The sequence below is a fragment of the Bos indicus genome, chromosome 15 (genome assembly GCF_029378745.1).
Source record: "Bos indicus isolate NIAB-ARS_2022 breed Sahiwal x Tharparkar chromosome 15, NIAB-ARS_B.indTharparkar_mat_pri_1.0, whole genome shotgun sequence".
Classification (NCBI taxonomy): Eukaryota; Metazoa; Chordata; class Mammalia; order Artiodactyla; family Bovidae; genus Bos; species Bos indicus.
The window spans coordinates 82,975,121-82,988,388 of record NC_091774.1 but is presented as its reverse complement, the minus strand read 5'-3'; the positions used below and the strand labels follow the sequence as shown (position 1 = coordinate 82,988,388).

General features: G+C 44.3%; 1 pseudogene; it reads left to right on the top strand.

The window, feature by feature from the left end:
- The first annotated feature begins 2,180 nt into the window (after window positions 1-2,180).
- On the top strand, window positions 2,181-7,626 carry LOC109569275 (olfactory receptor 5AN6-like; annotated as a pseudogene).
- The last annotated feature ends 5,642 nt before the right edge of the window (window positions 7,627-13,268 follow it).

Sequence of the window (13,268 nt, the reverse complement as noted above, 5' to 3'; positions counted from 1 at the left end):
TTCTTATCCAGGATTGATAACTACTTTGTTGGTAAAGAGCCATCAGAAATTGTAATTCCATATAATAAGGAATAACTTGATGCTCTTCTGTTTGATGAGGATTGGCAGATTGCTATAGGAAGCTATTTTGGTCAAATTTTTACATCATTTACCTTCACATGTTTTGCTAAATTTTATATCCAGACATCCAGTTATTTTTCCTGTGAGATGTAAACAATCTCCTGTTCCAAATACTCAAATAGTTTTTACTGACGGATCAACAAATGGTAAAGCCTCCATAGTTACTAAAAATCACCAAAAAGTTTTAAAAACACAAAAAACTTCAGCTCAAAGAGCTGAAATAACAGCAGTCATAGAGGCTTTTGCTGTTTGCAGATGAGGAATTTAACCTTTATTCTGATTCTCAGTATATTGTCAGGTTGTTTCCACACATTGAAACTGCGGTTTTTGTCTGAAAATAAAACTACCGTATTTCATTTGTTAACTAAATTACAGCAACAAATTTGGAAAAGAAATAAAATATTTTTCATTGGACACATTCGGGCTCATTCCAGATTGCCCGGCCCTTTAAATGTCTTTAATGATTTGGCTGACTTGTTAACCAGAAATACAGTGGCTACTGTAATTGAGGAGGCCAGAGCCTCTCATTCACTTCATCATCAATATGCTGCTGCCTTAAGATATCAATTTCAAATTCCCAGAGAGACTGCTCGAGAGATTGTGCGTTCTTGCTTACACTGCTCCACTGTTTTTAATAGTCTACCTATGGGAGTTAATCCTCATGGTCTCAAACCTAACGTACTCTGGCAGACGGATGTAACTCATGTCTCTTCATTTGGAAAACTGTCTTCTGTTCATGTAACTGTAGATACCTTTTATCACATTATTATTGCAACTGCTTGTACTGGAGAGGCAGTTAAAGATGTGATACAACATCTCTTTACTTGTTTTTCATATTTGGGCCTGCCAAAAGCTCTGAAAACTGACAATGCTCCTGCTTACACTTCTAAGTCTTTTCAGGAATTTTGTATAAAGTTTCAAATTAAACATAATACAGGCATCCCTTATAATCCACAGGGACAGGCCATTGTGGAAAGAGCACATAAAACATTAAAAATCCAAATTCAAAAATTAAAAGAAGGGGAGTTTAAGTATAGCTCTCCCCATCAAATCTTGCAGCATGCTCTTTTTGTAATAAATATTTTATATGCCGATTCGGCAAGAACTACTGCAATGTTTCGCCATTGGTGCCTGGAGCAATTGAATGCAAAGCCATTAGTCAAATGGAAGGACCTCCTCTCCGGACAATGGAAAGGTCCCGACCCGTTGTTAACCAGCGGTCGAGGATATGCTTGTGTTTTTCCACAGGACGCAGATTCTCCAGTTTGGGTTCCGGACAGATTGATTCGTCATGTCTCAGCCCCTCGGATACCCGACTCCACGGCTGCCACGACCCCGCAAGAGGAAGGTGCCCCCTCTACCTCCGCTTCCCCCGCCAGCACGGGAGACGCCGCCGACATCGAGACAATTGACTTCAGGGACCTCGGATGAGCAAGGAACGGATCCGCCGACCGAAGCGATGTCTCAGCTTCACAAATGGGACACTACTCCCCCTGATTCCCTGCGCCGCAGAAACATCCCAGGCCGCCTAACTCAGGCGACCCGGAATGCCCCCATACCCACTTGGGGACAAATAAAAACACTCTGCCACCAGGCACGAGGAATGACTTCCTCGAAGGGATCTCCAGCTTCTCCTGAGAAAATGTTTATTGCCATGCTTGCCTTGCTTTCCTGCCAGGTAAGTGCCTCTCCTATTCCAGCTAAGTATTGGGCATATCTCCCAGATCCTCCAACTTTCCAGGTTGTTTCCTGGAATAATGAGCCTATACGGGTCAACACAGACCAACCTCAGCTTTTGGGAGGATTCTATACTTCTTACACTAAAGATAAATATCCTATTAATTTTAATTATACCTTCAGGGGATTAATAGATGATCTTCCTGTTTGCTTTAACTTCCCCAGTAATCCAAAGAGTTTTATTACACCCACTAAAGAAGGGTGCATTGGGGCCTCTACAAAAATAATTATAACAGATTCCTCAAAAGTAGATTCCCAGTCTTTACGTCATCGGGTAGTTTGGGTATTAGTGGCCCGCTTGCCGGGTATCCATGACCCTTATGTGACCCTGCGCTTTACACCCCCTCCCGGTTATCCAAAGTGTTATAAGGTTGCTCCTTCAGATGAAGTGTGGAAGACCATAGATGGCTGTACTGGGTATCCGACTTGGACAACTTGTACTTATAGTTCAAGGATTGATTATAGGATACAAGGCGGTGGGAATTATACTATTCAGGACTGGAGCAACCCGAATCCGGGTGAGGATCCATTGATCAAGATAACATTTAAAGGCAGATTTGAGAATTGGAATAGGATTCCTCTTCCTTGGCCTACACAAGCCAGTAGATGGCATATTAACCAATTTGTTCCTCCTTGTGCTCTCATACAGCTAAAAGCAAAACCTATTGGCAGCCTGAGATTTGGAGAGCCCTTGCTGCTACTGCCCCCGTTTCTTTATCTCGCCCAGATAACGATTCCACTTATTCTGTTTTAGCTTGTTTACCCTTGCCTTATGTTTTCCTTTTTACTAATGACTCCAACACAATGGGTCGCTAGGAGTTGGACACAACTGAGCGACTTCACTTTCACTTTTAACTTTCATACATTGGATAAGGAAATGGCAACCCACTCCAGGGTTCTTGCCTGGCAAATCCCATGGACTGGGGAGCCTGGTGGGCTGCCGTCTCTGGGGTCGCACAGAGTCGGACATGACTGAAGTGACTTAACAGCAGCAGCAGCAGTACCAGTTTTCAGACAACGGTTTGGCAACATCTGTGTGTTTATGTGTGCACACATGTATGTGCAGAAAAACTGCAAAAATATATCACAAACTATCAAGTGTGCTGAGAAATGGGATCCTCAATGTATTTTTAACTAATTTTATAGTTTCTTATATTGACTATGAATAATTTTTGTCCAAAAATATGAAACTTTATCCAAAACAAGTAGGTTTCATGATATTAAAATAGACAATCTTTACAACCCAAGAATCTTTCTGCAGTTTGAAGAAACTTCAAGACAATGGCTGCAGGAAGGAATAATACAACAGTCACCAAATTTATCCTCTTCGGATTTTCAGATTCTCTCAAGTTCAGAATTGCTCTCTTTGCCGTGTTCATGGGGACTTACGTCTTGACAGCACCCTGGAACCTGAATCTCACCATCCTGATTCAGACGGACTCCCACCTACATACACCCATGTCTGTCTTTCTCAGCAACTTATCCTTCTTAGAGTTCTGCTATGTCACTTCCACAACCCCCAAAATGCACTCGGACTTCTTCAGGAAGCCTGCACTCACCTCCTTTACGGGTGTACAGTGCGGCACTTCTCGTTCTCTAGCTGGGGTCTGACTGAGTGTTGTCTGCTGGCGGCCATGGCTTACGATCGCTACATCACCATTTGCAGTCCTCTGCTCTACACAGCCACCATGTGCCCCTCTCTCTGCGTGCAGACGGTGGCAGGATCTTTATAACTGGATTCCTTGGCTCGTTCATTCAGTTGTGTGCCTTACTTCAGCTCCACTTCTGTGGACCAAATGTTATCCATCACTCCTTCTGCGACCTGCCTCAATTAATAGTCCTCTCCTGCTCCGACACCTTCTTCCTACAAGTGATAAAATTCGTGACAGCAGTGATTTTTGGTGCGATCTCCATCTTAATCATCATGATAGCCTATGGTTATGTCATTGCCACCATCCTGAAGATCAGCTCCATTGAAGGCAGGGCCAAGGCCTTCAACACCTGTGCTTCCCACCTGACAGCAGCGATCTTTTTCTTTGGATCAGGTCTCTTCATCTACATGCACCCAAGAGCTGGCAATTCTCTGGGCTATGACAAGATAGTGTCAGTCTTCTATACAGTGGTGATCCCCATGTTGAATCCTTTGATTTACAGTCTGAGGAACAAGGAAATCAAAGATGCTCTTAAGAGGTGTAAGAAGAAGGGAATGTTTTCCCATTGTCATGGTTAATTAAAGGTCTGGGAGCCTCATGACCTGTTGACTAGAAGTTTCTAGACTATGCAAGGGAAATGAATTTAACATTATTCAACAGGGTTTCAAGTGAGTCAGTCCATCTAAATCCACTTTGGCTCAGTGCCTTGCAAATCCTGCAGTTTCTTTAAGTCTTGATTGTTGACTCTCCTTTCTTACACCAGCAATGACTTCACAAAGCACTTGATATATTAATTTTTATGTCCATATAACCTTCAATTTCTCAGTATTTGACCCTTGCATACTCTTTCAGAATTTCAGACTGCAGGCTGGAGGGGATGGGACTAAATACAAGGTCAGGAAAAAATGTTTCTCATACACAGCATTGCAAGTAGAACAATGACCACTTTGTCAAAGACTGCAAACTCTCCAGGTGCCTAGGCGATTCCAGGGAGAAAGCATGGACGTGGAGAGGAGCATGACTTTACGCTTTGACATAACTCGCCTGCTGTGGAAAACACCATGCGCAGTGTAGTCTAGACTTCGTTTTCTGGGTTTCTGTTTTTAGCACCTAACGTCAACAGTTGAACGAACAAGGGGATTTCCATGCTACTATGCTGACGGAGAAGGCAATGGCAACCCACTCCAGTACTCTTGCCTGGAAAATCCCATGGACGGATGAGCCTGGTAGGCTGCAGTGTATGGGGTCGCTGAGAGTCGGACACGACTGAGTGACTTCACTTCACTTTATGCTGACCTGGGAGAGCTAAAATACAAAGAAAAGAAGTGATCATTTGAATTCTGAAGTAGCTTGAAAAGATTGAAAGTGAAAGTCACACAGTTGTGTCCGACTCTTTGTCACCCCATGGACTATACAGTCCATGGTATTCTCCAGGCCAGAATACTGGAGTGGATAACCTTACCCTTCTCCAGGGGATCCTCCCAACCCAGGGATTGAACCCAGGTCTCCCACATGCATGCTGATTCTTTACCAACTGAGCCACGAGGGAAGCCCAATTGAAAAGATTGCATTTCTGTTATTATGGCAGATTGGATGGTATAGATGTACCCACCACTGTAAAACAGCTAAAGACATTGGACAGAATGGTTTTAGAAAATATTTTTAAATACACTTATGAGCAGGCAAAGAAGGAAAAGGAAATCTCCAACTTTCAAATCTAAAGAGCAATCAGGAATCCTGAGAGTAAAGGCAGCCCTGAATGTGACTTTCACATTGGGGAATTTGCTGAACTCTAGTAATACTTGGCTTGTTTGCTTTTACTTTTTACTGGCGTACAGCCAGCCAGTTGAGAAGATGGTGATAGTTTCAGGTGAACAGCACAGGGACTCGGCCATACATTCACATGTGTCCATTCTCCCCCAAACTCTCCTCCCACCCAGGCTGCCAGATAACACTGAGCACAGTTTCCCGTGTTATACGGTAGGTGCTTGGTTATCCCTTTCAAATACGTACCCCAGCATGTACATGTCCATCCCAAACTCCCTAACTATCCCCCACCATCTGCCCTTTCCTTGGCAACCATGAATTCTTTCTCTAAGTCTGTGAGTCTCTTTCTGTTTTGTAAGCATGCTCATTTGTATCATTTCTTTTTAGATTATGCATGTAAGAAATTCATATGATATTTTTCCTTCTCTGTCTGACATACTTCTTCATTTAGTGTGACAATCCATGTCACTACAAATTGGCCTGTGTTTTGACAAGCACACAAGAGAGACTTGGGGAGAGAGAGAGAGACCAAGCCCAAACTCTCAGGGTGAATTTAATTGGAGACCCAGACATCCATACGAGAGTCCAGCAGACTAGACTTTGGTAGGAGAGGAAATTAAGGGAAAAAAAAAATCCTATCTCAGGAAAAAGAGATCTTAACTTTCTGAGGCTTTGTAATCACAGACTCTCAGGGAGGTTTGTGGTCTGAATTTACACAACCAGTGTAGATAAAGCAGCCTTACCTGAGAATTAATTTTAGAGCAACCTCAGCTTGTTAGTACCCCCAAGTACCAATCAAAAGCAAATGCAAATTCTCTCCAGATTCTTAGGAGAAAATCTGAAACCCAAGCTCAGATAATTCTCCTAAACAACTTTCTGAAGAAAAGCAGGTTGCACAAATCTTAAAGTACAGAAAGAAATAAGACCTAATGGTCAGTCGTGTCAAAACTATGACAAAGTCAGGAACGGCAACTGTCTCAATACACAGATAAATTATACACGGCTGGTCAAGGATAGGAAGGGGAGCTGAAAATATCTTTAAAGATCAGGAGAATGAGGCTTACTGAGGATTTCTGTGTCTGGCAATGTGCTGAATTACCCTTGTAAGTGAAACAACTGAAACACTGAATTTGAAATAAAAATCATCTTTTAAATGAACTTCCAGTTAACTTAATGAAAAGGAGGAATAAGCTAAGCCCTCAGATGAAGTGAAACCAGGAACCCAGGGAAGTAAACAAGCACTAAAAATAGCTTTCACCTTGGAGAGCCCGCTGAGAGCTGGGCCCTGACTTCTGCCGTGTGGACTGCGTGGTTGCTGAGGGTTCAGAAGACTCAGCTCATGTCCCGGGTGAACTGGAAGGCTACACCCTCAGGATAAACTGGCAAGGATCCCACAGGTTACGTTCAAGAACAAAGAGAGCAGTTCAGGGGAAAAATAAAGCACAAGCACAGACCTCTATATAGAGTCAAACCCCCAACACTGAGAACTGGCAGGGGGGGAGAATAGTCCCTATAAACAGATCTGCAGCATCTTCAGATGCTGGCACTATGGGTAAAGAGGATAAGTCAGGTAGGACTAGCTATGGTGAAACACAGATTCAGTATCAGTCGGACTTCCCAGGTGGCGCAGTGGTAAAGAATCCGCCTGCCAATGCGGGAGGTGCAAGAGACGCAAGTTCGATCCCTGGGTCAGGAAGATCCCCTTGAGGAGCAAATGGCAACACGTTTAAGGACTCTTGCCTGGAAAATGTATGGACAGGGCAGCCTGGCAGACTACAGATACTGGCCTTATTGGTAAAGAAGATAAGGCAGTTAGGAGTAGCTACCGTGAGACACAGATTAAATCTACCCTCAAAAGAGATAGTCCCTCTTCAAAGAGAGAAATAACTGAGAACAGGTCAGAGACCCGGTGACTCTGAGCACTGAAAACTGGGGAATTAAAAGGCAGAGGATTGCCATTTGCCACAACACGGGAGGAGCATGAAGGCACGTGCTGAGCGAGTAAGTCAGAGAAAGACAAGCACATGTGGTCTCACTGTGGGGACTCAAAAACAAGTGACCTTGCAGAAACATACAGTAGATTGGTGTTGCTGAGCCAGGAGGTGGGGAGTAGGCAAACGGGTAAGGAGAATTGAAAAGTACGAAATTCCACTTATAAAATAAATAAATTATGGGAATGTAGAGCACAGCATCTGGAGGAGGGAATGGCAACCCTTTCCAGTCTCCTTGCCTGCAGAATCCCACGGACAGAGGAGCCTGGCGGGCTTCAGTCCATGGGGTGGCAGAGTTGGACACAACTGAGCCACTGGAGAGAGAAAGAGAGGGGAGAGAGCACAGCATGGTGACTATATTACTGCACTGTATGTTTGAAAGTATTGTTAACAGAATAAATGTTAAAAGTTTTCATCATAGATTTCCCCGATGGCCCAGTGGTAAAGAATCCACCTGCCAGTGCAGCAGACATGGGTTTGATCCCTGGTCCGGGAAGACTCCACATGCCATGGGGCACCTGAGCCCATGTGCCACAGCTACTGAAGTCCACGAACCCTAGAGCCTGCTCTGCAATGAGAGAAGCCACTGCAGTGGGAAGCCGGCGGACCTCAACTGGAGAGTGGCATCCACTTGCTGCAGCTGGACAGAGCCCACACAGCAACAAACACCCCAAACAGTCAACGGGAAATAAATTAAAAACATTAAAAAAGTTTTCATCATAAGAAAATTAATCTGTAGCTATGTGGTCTTCGATGTTAACTAGATGCTGTGGTGAGCCCTTCACCATGTATACAAATGTTGAATCATTATGCTGTACCACTGAAACGAGTATATTATGTCAATGATGTTTCAAAAAAAGCGAAAGGGGGTTGATATATCCATGCAGTGCAATATTAATTGGCCACAAAAAGGAGTGAGGTACTGACAACGTGCTGCCACGTAGATGACCTTGGAAACACCTTGACAAGTTGAAAGAACCGTTACCACGGATTGCGTACTGTACGGTTCTGCTTCAGTGAAATTTTCAGAATGAGCAGATCTATAAGAAGGAAAACAGATTAGTGGTTGCCTAGGGATAAGGGGATGGAGAGGAATGGGAGGTGAATCCTAGTGAATATACATGAACATATTTGATGAAAATATTCTAAAATGAGATTGTGGGGATGGTTGGAAATCTCAGTGGATATACTGAAAGTCACTGAACTGCATGCTTTAAAAGGCTGAATTTTATAATGTGGGAAATTATTCCCATAAACCTCAGTAAGGCTGTATTTTGTTTGCTTGTTTTTTGAAGAAAGAGGCTGGGAAGTACACATGACCAAAGGCGACATTCTTGGGAAGACACTCTGTGGTGGGTATTCCTTAAAGATTTGGTAATGAAAGAGAAAAAGTGAGTGGGCAGAGAAATTAAAGGTCCTAAGAAAAATTTTAAAATCAAGCAAAATACTAACCTACCTCTGTTTCTGAGTAAAGCGGCCATACAAAAGAAATTGCCCTTCTGAGGTTTGATTCCTCCGTCAGTAAGATCTGGAGAAGGAAATGGCTACCCACTCCAGAATTCTTGTCTGGAGAATCCCATGGACAGAGTAGCCTGGAGGGCTAGGCTTCCCCAAGGGATCTTCCCTACCCAGGGATCAAACCCTTATTTTCCGAATTGATTGGCAGGTGGATTCTTCACTACTTAAGCCACCAGCGGAGATGTCTTGTTAGGCTTTCATTAACCAGTAGAGGGCGATCCATCTCAAGACTCTGCTGTTACGGAGGTCTTAATGTAAGACCAGGAGAGCAGCAGACTGACCTGGGCAGAGAGTGAGGATGCTGACATCAGTGTAACTGCTTACAGTTTGTATCCACAGACGTTTGGTCTTCATGACAGCTTGGCTTTGAGGCTCTCATTTTACAGATGAAAAAGCAGGACCTCAGCACATGTTTGTAAAGATGACCCAGGAAACGGGCAACAGACAAGGGACAGGGCATGCGTGTGCAACTACATCATCCAAGGGAACAGAATTTTTCATTAATTCTTACTGGGGTATAGTTGCTTTGCAATGTCTTGTTAGCTTCTGCTGTACAGCTATGTGAATCCGATATGGCTTCCCTAGTAGCACAGCTGGTAAAGAATCTGCCAGCAATGCAGGAGACCCAGTTCGAGGGTTGGGTTGGGAAGATCTCCTGGAGAAGGGATAAGCTACCCACTCCAGTATTCTTGGGCTTCCTAGCTGGTTCAGCTGTTAGAGAATCCGCCTGCAATGTGGGAAACCTGGGTTTGATCCCTGCTTTGGGAAGATCCCCTGGAGAAGGGAACAGCTACCCACTCCAGTATTCTGGCCTGGAGAATTCCACTGACTATATAATCCATGGGGTCGCAAAGAGTCAGACACCACTGAGCAACTTTCACTTTCTAAATAGGAACATCTAAGTAAGTATATATATGTATATGTATATACCCAAGGGGACAGAAAACTACCCCTTCTCCTGCAGTGGTTCAAATAGGATACTGTGTCTCCCAATAGTTGCCACTTTAGCTGGAATTATCTCTTCAAATATCTTGGCACACATGTCTGAGACAGGCTAAACACATCCACCTCTGCTTTGTGTCTAGGAGACATTTATCAGATCAGATCAGTCGCTCAGTCGTGTCTGACTCTTTGCGACCGCATGAACCGCAGCACACCAGGCCTCCCCGTCCATCACCAACTCCCGGAGTTCACTGAGACTGACATCCATCGAGTCAGTGATGCCATCCAGCCATCTCATCCTCTGTCATCCCCTTCTCCTCCTGCCCCCAATCCCTCCCAGCATCAGAGTCTTTTCCAATGAATCAACTCTTCGCATGAGGTGGCCAAAGTACTGGAGTTTCAGCTTTAGCATCATTCCTTCCAAAGAAATCCCAGGGCTGATCTCCTTCAGAATGGACTGGTTGGATCTCCTTGCAGTCCAAGGGACTCTCAAGAGTCTTCTCCAACACCACAGTTCAAAAGCATCAATTCTTCGGCACTCAGCCTTCTTCACAGTCCAACTCTCACATCCATACATGACCACAGGAGAAACCATAGCCTTGACTAGACGAACCTTTGTTGGCAAAGTAATGTCTCTGCTTTTGAATATGCTATCTAGGTTGGTCATAACTTTCCTTCCAAGGAGTAAGCGTCTTTTAATTTCATGGCTGCAGTCACCATCTGCAGTGATTTTGGAACGCAAGAAAATAAAGTCAGCCACTATTTCCACTGTTTCCCCCTCCATTTCCCATGAAGTGATGGGACCGGATGCCATGATCTTCGTTTTCTGAATGTTGAGCTTTAAGCCAACTTTTTCACTCTCCACTTTCACTTTCATCAAGAGGCTTTTTTAGTTCCTCTTCACTTTCTGCAATAAGGGTGGTGTCATCTGCATATCTGAGGTTATTGATATTTCTCCCAGTATATGATATTTCTTTTCATAATGTCTCCTTTTCGAAAGTATGAAAAGGAGACATTTATACTTCTCTTGAATACTTCCTCTTCACCCCAAGGGTCCACAACCTCTCAGTCTCTTATACCTGTGAATGAAGGTAAGAAATTCTCACTATGAGAAAATTCCTCCTTGAACAAAGCAACAAGACCTTTCTAAGCAACTTCAACCTATTACCTCTCATCGGCAAAAGGGATGTTGAAGCATCTCCCACCCTCCTTCATAAGATGCAAGAAACGGGGACACTCTACTTGAAGAGGTGTGTGCCTGCTCAGTCACTTAGTCATGCTCAACTCTTGGCGACCCCATAGACTCTAGCCCCCCAGACTCCTCTGTCCATGGGGATTCTCTAGACAAGAATACTGGAGTGGGTTGCCATTTGGTGGGTAGAGCTAAAAAAACAAACAAACAAACACAATATCTTCTCCCACCCTGTTCAGGAGGAAGACAATAAGCAAAGAACCCAGGCACATTGTGCCCAGGTTCTGACCTACAGAACTGAGAGGTAATATACTAGGCCTATAATTTTAAGCTGCTAAATTTGTGTTAATTCATTTACACAACAATGAGAAACTAACATCCTCATTTACATTTTAGTTTGCTTCTCTGGAAAACTACCCACCTCTGAGCTTTGCAGCTGATACCCTGATGAAGCTTTAAAAGTTCCCGTGTAGAAAAATTGTCCCTTTCAATTCAGAAAACAGTCACTGAGCATCTGTTTGGCGCCGGGCACTGGGATGCAGAGGAGCTTAAACCCTGAGGGACCTCAAACAGAAGTAATACAAGTAGACGCATAACTGTTATCTGAGTCAGAAAGCGACGGTGCCATGCAGGATTAGTAAGTAGCAGCTCTGGAAGTTTAGAACAAGGAGAATCCACACCCAGTCAAAGGTAACAAGAAAGGCTGCCCTGGGCTGGCTGTGGGGAATAAGACAGAGGGTCAACAAAAGACTTGGTAAGGATTTTATGCAGCCGCGAACAGCTTTGTGGGGTTGTAGATCTCATTTATTTTTTATTTTTAGATTTGATTTATTTTTATTGGAGTCTAATTGCTTTATAGTGTTGTGTTCCTTTCTGCTGTACCATGAAGTGAGTCAGCTGTATGTATTCCTATGAGTCCTGGCTTTCCTCCCCACCCACCATCCCACCCTGTAGGTCATCACAAAGCACTGACCAGAGCCCCCTGAGCTTTTCAGAAGGTCCCCACCAGCTGTCTACTTTATACAAGGCAGTGTATGCACGTCAGTCCTAGTCTCCCAACTCGTCCCAACCACCCCCCCCCCATTTCCAAATGTTCGTTCTCTACATCTGAGACTCTATTCCAGCCCTGCAAATAGGTTCATCTGTACTCATTAAAGAAAGCTGAGCACCGAATGCTTTTGAACTGTGGTGTTGGAGAAAACTCTTGAGAGTCCCTTGGACTGCAAGGAGATCCAACCAGTCCATCCTATCAGCCCTGAATATTCATTGGAAGGACTGATGATGAAGCTGAAACTCCAATACTTTGGCCACCTGATGTGAAGAGCTGACTCATTGGAAAAGACCCTGATGCTGGGAGAGACTGAGGGCCAGAGGAGAAGGGTATGACAAAGGATGAGATGGTTGGATGGCATCACTGACTCTGTAGACATGAGTTTGAGTAAACTCTGGGAGTTGGTGATGGACAGGGAGGCCTGGCGTGCTGCAGTCCATGGGGTCACAAAGAGTCATACACAACTTAGTGACTGAACTGAACTGTACTCATTTAGATAGCTGATCTCATCAGCAACCTATGACTGAGAATAGTACAGGGGAAAAAAAAGAAGGAAACCACAAGGAGTGGTCGTAGGAACATCTTAGAGCCAGAGTGATGGACTGAAGAACCTGGCAGGGTTTAAGGAACAAGAAGTCACGACGAATAGGTTCACTGAGAGTTGCCCAGTAGAAAACAGGAAGTTTTGGTCAAGGGGAATTTAGGCTTTGAGATTAGAAAACTTAGTGGTCTCCCATTATGGTGAGGTCTAGGTTGGGGCTGCCACATGGTGCTACTGGGGTGGCCTAGAGGTGGAAGTCAGTGGAGATCTAGAGGTCAAGACAGAGTGCAGCTAGGCAATGTCAAGGCATCAACCTGAAAACCATCTGACTTATCTTTCTGGTTGTCCTTGATCAGCTCAGTTCAGTCACTCAGTCCTGTCTGACTCTTTGCGACCCCATGGACTGCAGCATGCCAGGCTTCCCTGTCCATCATCCAACTCCCAGAGCTTCCTCAAACTCATGTCCATCCAGTCGGTGATGCCATCCAACCATCTCATCCTTTGTCGTTCCCTTCTCCTCCTGCCTTCAATCTTCCCCAGCATCAGGGTCTTTTCCAATAAGTCAGCTCTTCGCATCAGGTGGCCAAAGTAATGGAGTTTCAGCTTCAGCATCAGTCCTTCCAACAAATATTCAGGACTGATCTCCTTTAGAATGGACTGGTTTGATCTCCTTGCAGTCCAAGGGACTCACAAGAGTCTTCTCCAGCACCATAGTGTTGGCTTAAGGAGCGTGCAGAAGAATGGAAGAATCAGAGTG